Here is a 10000-nt window from a genome sequence, read left to right on the forward strand (position 1 = left end):
TATTTCCGGTAGCGCCCAAGAGGCCCACTCTTTCTGAATGGGAGCATTCTTGACTACAGACGGACAGGTTTGTTTATTTGTTTGCGTACGTGCGTGTGTATGTTTGTGGTTTGCGTTATGTATGTATGTTGATGTCTGACTGGCGTCACCTGGTACTGGAGATTTAGGCCTAGTTCATCAAGAGTATGATGGACTAACCAATCAGGTGTGGAGTAGAGCTATGTGTACAGGAAGAGCAGGATGGACTAGCCAATCAGGTGTGGAGTAGGAATATGTGTACAGGAAGTGAGTTACAGTATATGTATGGGGTTGTAGACACAGGAAGGAAGAATAAAATGTGTTGAGTAAGAGGGTTGTGTGTGTGTGTGTGTGTGTGTGTGTGTGTGTGTGTGTGTGTGTGTGTGTGTGTGTGTGTGTGTGTGTGTGTGTGTGTGTGTGTGTGTGTGTGTGTGTGTGTGTGTGTGTGTGTGTGTGTGTGTGTGTGTGTGTGTGTGAAAGAGAGCAAGAGAGAGAGCTGGGCTGGTACCATGTGTGTACGTCCGTGTATATGTGTGTGTGTGTGTGTGTGAGAGATCGAGAGAGAGAAAGGGGAGAGCTGGTTTGATACAATCTGTCTGTGTATGTGTCTGTTTGTCTGTGTGTGTGTGTGTGTGTGTGTGTGTGTGTGTGTGTGTGTGTGTGTGTGTGTGTGTGTGTGTGTTTATGTGTGTGTTTATGTGTGTGTGAGAGTAGAGCGCTGGGCTGGTGTTGTTGTTAAGGGCCACCAGCGCTGGAATGGGGAGGCCGTAGTGGCCTGCTTTCCACATGAACCACTTCCTGAACAGGAAGTAGCTGTGTGGAGAGACTTCCTGTGGATCTTCCCACAGGACCTGTGTGTGTGTGTGTGTGTGTGTGAATTGTAAATTCCTGAACATTGGTCTTCCTAATCTATCTTTCCAGGACCCACATCAACTTGTAGGGTAGGGACACACACACACACACACACACACACACACACACACACACCTTTGGAGCATGTAATTGGACGTTTTCAAAGCAGAATGGCTAAATAATCACTTTGCTCCATCTGTTGAAAGTGAAAACTGCACAAAATAGAAAAATGAGAGAGAGAGAGGGGTCTGAAGGTGGATAGATAGACAGTAGAGGGATGCTCCATCAATGTGTGTGTGTGTGTGTGTGTGTGTGTGTGTGTGTGTGTGTTTGACAGCCTGTTAAACTCATGGCTTTGTTCTGATTCATTGATGCAGTTCACCAATCTGACATACACACACACACACACACACACACACACACACACATTCACTCACACAAACAAATGCACTCACACTTGCAAGCTCTCACATGCGCACAGAGTGAACCATGCAAGCTCACACATGATGATCAAAGCACATGGGTGCTTTAGCACCACACACACACACACACACACACACACACACACACACACACACACACACACACACACACTCACACACACACACACACACGTTTAGCTTTCAAACCCATTTGCTCAGTGACACATAGTAATCGATTCATGTTTGTACAACACGCACACACAGAGAAATATAAATATCAACTCAAAGCAGTTGTGGGATATACTAAAAACTGTGCATCAAGTGTGACCACACACACACACACACACACACACACACACACACACACACACACACACACAGTTGTGCAGCAGCTGGCCATCATTAGTGGTTTTGCCTAAGAGCTTGACACTACCCTTTGACAACACGTCCTCTTTTGGTGGTCTCTCCCCCTTTCCCTCTCTCCCCTTCTCTCTCTCTCCCTCTCTCTCTCCCTCTCTCTCTCTCTCTCTCTGTCAGTCAGGCCTTTCAGTTCAATTCAGCAAGCTTTACTGGCACGACTATAGCATGGTCATTGTTGCCAAACTCATAGATCACATGGCTGAAATGCTTAATAAACTCTCTCTTCTCATTCTTTGGCCAGCTTGTTCCCTCTCTCTCTCTCTCTCTCTCTCTCTCTCTCTCTCTCTCTCTCTCTCTCTCTCTCTCTCCACCAGTTCAATTCAGTTGAGTTCAGTGCAGTTCAGTGTGCTTTATTGGCATGTAGAGGAAATATTTGAGTGTTGCCAAAACATAGCCTACACTATTGAACTTGGAAAACAGGAGTAGAGTAGAGTAGAGTGGAGTAAAGTACAGTAGAGTAGAGTAGAACTATAAGAGAATATGAATTATAGAAATTAGTTAGAGTAAAGTAGAGTAAAGTATAGTAGAGTAGAGTAGAGTGGAGTAGAGTGGAATGGAGTAAAGTACAGTAGAGTGGAGTAAAGTAAAGTAAAGTAGGGTACTGTAGAGTAGAAATATAAGAGAATATCTTTTCTCTCTCTCTTTCTGGTCTCCTGCTTCTCTATCAGCAGGTTGGGTCAGTTCTGGTGCTCGACCGCAGGTCACCTCTACTCTGAGTGAAATGCCTTACAGGCCATTAAATTAGCTCACTTGGGGGGGGGGGGGGGGGTAGAGTGTGGGTGGGTGTGCGTGTGTGTGTGGGTGGGTGTGGGTGTGTGGGCGTACTTGCACTTAAAACAATCAATCAGTGCAGAGTAGTAGCTCACTAGGAGATCCCGGAAGTAGGCTTTAAATAGGAGTGTGTGTGTGTGGACCTGATCGTCGTTGGACCTGTCGGGCAATGGTTTTGGGTGGAGATTTAAACAGAACTGCCTATCCCCCCCATGTTAAGCCAGATGTAGCATAGCGGGCTAAAGCCAGTGCAGAATGCACTAAGAGAGACAGCAATGCTGTTTGTGTCAGGATGTGTTTGTCTGTATGTAGGCTAATGTATTGGTGGGACGTTGTCCTACTTTCAGCCGGGCTTTGACTTAAATTAGCATCGTCGTTTGGGGAGTTAAGCGCACACACACACACACACACACACAATATTTATTCCATTGCAGCATTTTAGAAGAGCACTTCAAACATTAATGAGTTTTGTGCTTAATTGCAATAAGTTAGTACATTTAATGTACACGCATTTTGTATTACTTTTAATGGGTATTTGAATGTAATGCAGCTGAAGTCTCCCTCTATGTTTTTCCTTTTTTTCCCCCCATTTGTGACACCAGGTCAGTCCTCTGGGCCTGATGTTACATCAGCTCAGTATACAGTATGCATTGCACTGACAGTAAGAGAAGCAGGCTTCAGGGCTGCAAGCTGGTGTGTGGTGAGCCTTCTGGTGCATGCTGGCTGTCGTGCATCGCCCAGGTGTGGGCGCTACACATTGGGGGTGGTTAGCGAGGTTCCCCCTTTTCCTGTCAAGGGCTTTGAGTGTCGAGAACAGCGCTATACAAAATGTAACAACGCTGCTGCTGCTGTTGTTGTTGTCACATTTTAGAGTCACTCAACCACAACCTTTCGTCCAGTTCCCACAGAGAATCTTTATGTGCTCGAGAAACATGCAAGTTAGAAACACCGGAGTTATTCAAGGTCATGGATTTCTTTGAATTTCTTTGAGTTGAGTTGGTGACTACCACTATATACAGTAGGCCTACCACATTAACCTAGCGTCTGTGGCTGAACTTGGCCCACTCCAGGCCCGTAACACAGACAGCAGGGTATTGTCTCAAATTTGTCTGATGCGGAGTTAGTTTAGCTCAGCTTGGTGTAGCTTCTGATGCTGAGCTAGATTAGCTTAGCTTATCTTAGCTTAGCGTAGCGTCTGTCAGAGTGAGTCAGGGAGCAGCGCGGCTTGTTTTGACTCGGCTGTGCGATGCAGTCATCAAACCGCAGAGCTTTCACCACACAGCTTTGAGTAAACACTGGGCACTTTCATCATCAACTTACTTCTTGTAGCCATTCTCTCTCTCTCTCACTCTCTCTCTCTCTGTTTTTTTTGGTTCTCTTCTTTCTGTTCTTGCCTGTCTTTTACTTTCTTGCTTTGTTTCTTTTCCCTCTCTCTTTTTTCCCCCCTAGGTGTGTGTTTTACTTGGAATGCACTATCGTAGTGTCCATGCTGAAACGTGTTAGCTTTTATCTGGAGTGTCACGGATGACAAGGAAAAGACATTTCGTAACCATAGAGAGGGTGATGACATAGGCCGATAGATAGATAGATGGCTAGAGAGAAGAAGAGAGGAAATGGGAGTATGAGTACGTACAAATCTGGTATTTCACCTGTACCATTGCTCTAAATAACACACACACATAAAAAAACAAACAAACCAGTGATATACCATTGGTATTTTGGTAATAATAAAAGAAAAAATAAAGAAACAAATAGACTTCTTTATGATCAGTTGTTGTTGGATACTGGTTAACATAATGTCTGACCAGCTAGCTTGGTGTTTTTTTTTTATTCTACCAAGATAAGCTGAACATGCTGCAATAATGGAGCAACAACAGCCACCACTCCTCTCGGTCACCTCGTCACGTCATCGCTCGCCGTTTGAGTCATATCCTGCCCGTGGGCAACCAAGGCGAGCGGGCGGACACGCAGCCGCGGACGGCGTGAGTCAGGTGCCACGCCGTCCGCTGCCCGTCGGTTGCCCGCCTCGCCCCTCGTTCGCTCGGACACAAGGCCGCGGTTGGCATCGGCGGTCGGATGACTCAGCACTTAGCGCTGCTCTGTTTGGACATGATACCAGTCTGCCCTGCGACACGGCACTCTCCCGGAGCGTCTGATTCACTGCCGCCGCTCAGTGAGGGCCGGATCATGGCTGTTTGAGTGGGATCAAACCGGAGAGAGACGGAGTCGACGGACGGATCGCAGACCAACGTTGTGATTCGCGTGTGCCACGTGGATGAAGAAGTGGACGTCTTGGATGGCTGTTTGAGAACAGGGCTGCGATGAACGACTCATATCGTAGCCGATTCATCTGTTGCTTATTCAAATAAAAAATGAAATACACAAACTGAATAGGCGATTACAAAAATAGTTGATGATTGATTTGATATACTAATTGATTGATTGATTGTTGCATTAATTTCCTATATGTGGACGATGTCATACTACAGCGACAGCATGCTAAATCCTTTTCACTGTTTCAATGGCATACGTTGCTCTGCGACAAACAGTCAGACAAGCATGTACACACACACACACACACACACACTTGGCTGAGCACAGTATTCTAAATATACCCCTGTGTTACATCACGGGTCTGCCCAAATGTAGCCTGGAGATCAAAAAGATAAAAGAGATTTCCTCAGTAAAAAGCATCTTACTCGACACCATGTTTTCATGTCACTATGTTTTTGGATGAATGGATGGATGGATGGATGAATGGTTGGATGGATGGATGGATGGATGGATGGATGGATTAATTAATTAATTAATTAATTGATTGATTGATTGATTGACTGATTGATTATGTGAGATGGGATGGGGAATTAGTTCCATGCTATTAATACAAACTTATTCAAGAACCACCGAAGAGGCTGCCTCCCTGCCTGCCCAACCGCCCAGCGGATTAATGGCGGCTTAGATGTGGCCAGTCGACCAGGCCTATTTGTTGCGCTTCATCCTATTAATAGTGGGGTGTGACTTGGGATGGGAGGATTTATTTACGTCTTTAGTTAGTGCACCTGTAGACCTTTTGCACCACAGAGGATCCCACAAGTCATTGGGTCAGACTGGTTTGAGTGCTTCTTTGTGTTATATCACAGGTCTGCCCAAATGTAGCCTGGTTTTTTGATGGATGGATGGATGGATTGCTTGATTGATTAATTGATTGAATTACTGACTAATTGATTGGTTGGTCTCTGATTGGAGCACCTGTTCAGAAGCTCAGAGAGATGTTTAAAGATGACAGAGATTCTCCCCAAAGGCCAATCGAAAGACAGTAGCATCAAAAGACCTTAGAGTCTCGGAACTTCCTGCTCTCCTTCCGAGATTCTCAAGGCTGCTTTGTTGCCTGTTTCTCTCTACCAGCCTTTTCTCTCTCTCATTCAGTCTGTCAAGCATCCTGTTGGGCAGCTGAGGAGCAGACGAACAAAAAGCAGCCTTGCTCTTTCTGTCTTCCTTTTTTTTACTTTTCTGTCTTTTTTCTTTCTATCCCTCTTTTGTTTTATCTTGCATTTGCCCTTTCAAACACATACATGTGGGCATAGTCAATCACATGAGCTCTCTCTCTTTCTCTCTCTTTCTCTCTCTCTCTCTCTCTCTCTCTCTCTCTCTCACTCACACACACACACACACACACACACACACACAAGCACACACCCACTCATCTGAAGTGCCTTGCCACAGACCGGAAGCATCACTGGGTGAAATGACAGAACTAAAGAAGAGAGAAAAGCAGTGCAGAAGTCCTGCTCGCGTGCGGTGGCCGCTGCATGTTGAAACTCGGTTGCGGTAGCAGCCTCGGCTTATGTGCTCTTTATTATGTGAGTGAAAGGATGCACACCATTTTTCTCCTCACACTGCAAGACAAGCCTTTATCTTCATGCAGGATGTAGCACACTGGTCAACAGGTTTTGTATGTGTGTGAGTTTGAACATTAATGAAGGGAGTCGCCTTCAGATTGCCTTCAATCTCTCTCTCTCTCTCTCTCTCTCTCTCTCTCTCTCTCTATATATATATATATATATATGTGTGTGTGTGTGACTGTGTGTCTGTGTTTGTGTGTGTGTGTGTGTGTGTGTGTGTCTGTGTGTGTGTCTGTGTCTGTGTGTGTGTGTGTGTGTGTGTGTGTGTGTGTGTGTGTGTCTGAATGAGCAAGACAAAGGAAGAGAGAGGAGTGGCATTGCAATGTTCATATCCTGAGGGCATCTGTGACTAAATCCCTAGAGAATGGTGATGGCAGTGCCAAGGTCACTAGTTCAGGAACTAGTTCATTCACAGTTCATTTGGGTGTTCTTTCAACATTCTTGGAAATGTGGACTGCATGCTGCATAAAATATATGTGGGAAAGCAATAGCTATATCCAGTTTAATGAAAACAAGGACAAGACAAAATGACAAGGACAGTTACACCTCAAGTAAACACAGTAACATAACATTTGCATTTTTGTAGTTTAATCAAATGCCACATTTTCCACATGGCCTACTCCTTAATAAGTGAGTGAATGTGGACATCAGTTCTGCCTGATGCCACAGATACACTGGCTCCAAATATTGGCTCAAGAAAATCGGCACCCCGTATCGGTCAACGGCTAAGGCTGATGGGGGAAAAAAACAGCATCGTCATCGGCACTAGATATTCCATATTGGTCGACACCTACTCCAACCTGTGGAGGAGTGAATTATTTTCCTAGTTCCTTCTAGAATTCCACCCAAACAGTCTATAGTTTCAATGTTCTGTATACAATCTGTGGGGGAAATCTCTGAGGGTAATTGTTGCATCACAATGCAGAACTCTCAGTTTGCCGAACATTCTAATCACACATTTGTGACCGTACCCCTCAACAGGTTAAAAACAGCTCCTTAATAAGCAAGTGAATGTGAACGCTCCAGTTCTGCCTGATGCCACAGACACACTGGCGGCCTTCAGCTCGTAATGCCAGGGCAAGGGGGGCGAGGGGTGCCAAGCCCGGAGGATTACGTAAGGCCCACCCTTGTGTGGCGTGCACGGCGTGCTGGTCAGCTTTGCACCCTGCTAAAGGATGGCACAGGCTGCCAGCGCTGTGGTGGGCATTGAGGGCATTCCTTTTGTGTTTGGGCACTGGACAAGACGGCATTGGGGTGCAAGGCTGTGGTTATGTAAGATGTCCGTAACGAGCGGTGTGTGCACATGTGCACGTATACATGCACACGCGCACAGACACAGACACACACACACACACACACACACTCTCAAACACACACTCACACACACTCAAACACACACAAGCACACACACGTGTACACACACATGCACACAAACACACACTCAGGCAAACACTTTCAGAAACGCACACAAAAACTCACACACACACAGACAAACGCTCACAGAAACACAGACACACAAAGTTGGACTGGGCTGTAGAATAATATACATTGATGCCATTATCCATCATGCAAGTGTCCACTCCATTAGTCCTTAGACACATCTTGCCCACATGTTTAAATTAGGGCCTGCCCCACTTTCCATAGATCATGATGCTTGATGTCTGGTCTAACAAGTTTACTGTTGAACGAATTGTGTGTATGTCATTGCTATCAAAGCTGTGTATGTCATCTGGCTTTTGAGATTGTGTGTGTGTGTCTCTCTGTTATCTCTGCCTGGCCGCTGACAGATCTGAGCTCCAGTAATGAATCACACTCTATCCAGCCCTGGCTCTCCAGAAGTGAGCAGGTGGGCCAGAGGAATGGAAGGAAAGAGGGAGAGGGGTGGAGAGAGAGAAAGAGAGAGAAGTTGGTTTGTGTGAGCTACCATTGCCTAGCAACATGTGAGCTTCAAGTTTCCCAAGACCCGGGTACACAAACAGCAGATGCTGTGCTCGAGTGCATCTGCATCCATGCGATTCAAAGGGCCTCGGCTGAATCCCAGAGCAAACAGATCCAAAATGGCTGCCCACTGAATGCACCCACCTGCAGCCCTCCTCGTAAATCAGACCATGGCACTGCACTGTGCACACCCTCTCCCTGGTGGCTCGCCAAAACAAGCAGATCCAAGATACCATCCATGCCATTATCAGATCCAAGATGCCGTCCGTGACATGGAAGGCATCTCTGGCACGATCAAGATCCAAGATGGCACCTGTGACACAATGACATCTGTCTTAGCAGACAGCCTTGGCATGATCAGATCCAAGATGGTGCCTTTGGCTCCGTCAGCTGCACCTCTCCTGGTCCAGGACTGCTGTGCTTGGATCTGCCCCTGGCCCCCAGATCCAGGGCATGGAGCGGCAGCAATGGGGCAGGGCAGGGCAGGGCAGGGCAGTTCAGTCCCAGATCAGAGCACCCCCACCTGCTCAGTCCCTTACTGGGATTATGGACAGCGCAGCTCGGACCTTCTGCTCAGGGATTTAGGGAGAGGAGGAGGTGAGGGAGGGGAGGGAGGGAGGGAAGGAGAGAGAGGGGGATGGAGGAGAGCAAGAGCTGATTTGACTTTTAATTGTTATATATATATTCTGCAGCACAGCCCAAAACAGACAAAAGATATGCTCAGGTTTTCACAGAGAGAAAGAGAGAGAGACCAATAGATAATTGCAGATATTACACACAAACACAATTAGGTAAGCAGAGGTAAAGGTAGCAGAGAGGAGTGAAAAAGAACGTGTGTGTGTGTGTGTGTGTGTGTGTGTGTGTGTGACCCAGTGCACTCAAGGCTCAGAGAAAAGAGTGTTGGCCAGAGTGGAGGACAGAGAGAAAGGAAGAAACCGACAGAGACAGGGCCAACGAGAGAACATCATGTGGTCGACCTTAATCCCCCTCCAGCCAACTCCCCCCCACACACACACACACACCCTCTGCTCTTGTGAGGGCTCAGGAGTCATCAATACAGGAAGTGACCCGTTTCATCACGCGCCAGACGAGCCCCACCAGCACCATCATCATCATCATCATCATCATCACCATCACCACCATCACCGGGGGAGGGAATTAACCAAAGTAGTTTTTATCAGGCCTGAGCAGAGACCACACAAGCCCGTCCCCGTCCCCGTCCCCGTCCCAGACCAGACTTCTCTATCTGTGGCCTCCCCCCCTCACTCACTCCACTGTGACCAGACTGTGTGGGACGGGATGGGGAATTAGCTCCATGCTATTAATACAGACTGCTTCAAGAATCACCGAAGGGGCCGCCTGCCCGCCCGCCCGCCCCAGCGGATTAATGGCGGCTTAGATGTGGCCAGTCAACCAGGCCTATTTGTTGCGCTTCATCCTATTAATAGTGGGGTGTGACTTGGGATGGGAGGATTTATTTACGTCTTTAGTTAGTGCACCTGTAGACCTTTTGCACCACAGAAGATCCCACGAGTCATTGGGTCAGACCTGTTTAAGTGCTTCCTTGACTTCTTTGACCCTGACGGATGTGCACTTTTCACCTCTGGGCTAATAAGTATGCTAGGCTACAGTATACTTATACCATATTGCTGTGGGCTAATAAGTATGCTAGGCTAA

At 46.9% G+C, this 10000-nt stretch overlaps 1 protein-coding gene across 1 annotated transcript in view; it reads left to right on the plus strand.

The window, feature by feature from the left end:
• LOC134078695 (phosphofurin acidic cluster sorting protein 1-like) overlaps positions 1–10000 on the plus strand; it is an 85769-nt gene that overhangs the window by 14026 nt on the left and 61743 nt on the right. The window lies entirely within an intron of this gene.

Source organism: Sardina pilchardus, chromosome 1, assembly GCF_963854185.1.
Source record: "Sardina pilchardus chromosome 1, fSarPil1.1, whole genome shotgun sequence".
Lineage (NCBI taxonomy): Eukaryota > Metazoa > Chordata > Actinopteri > Clupeiformes > Clupeidae > Sardina > Sardina pilchardus.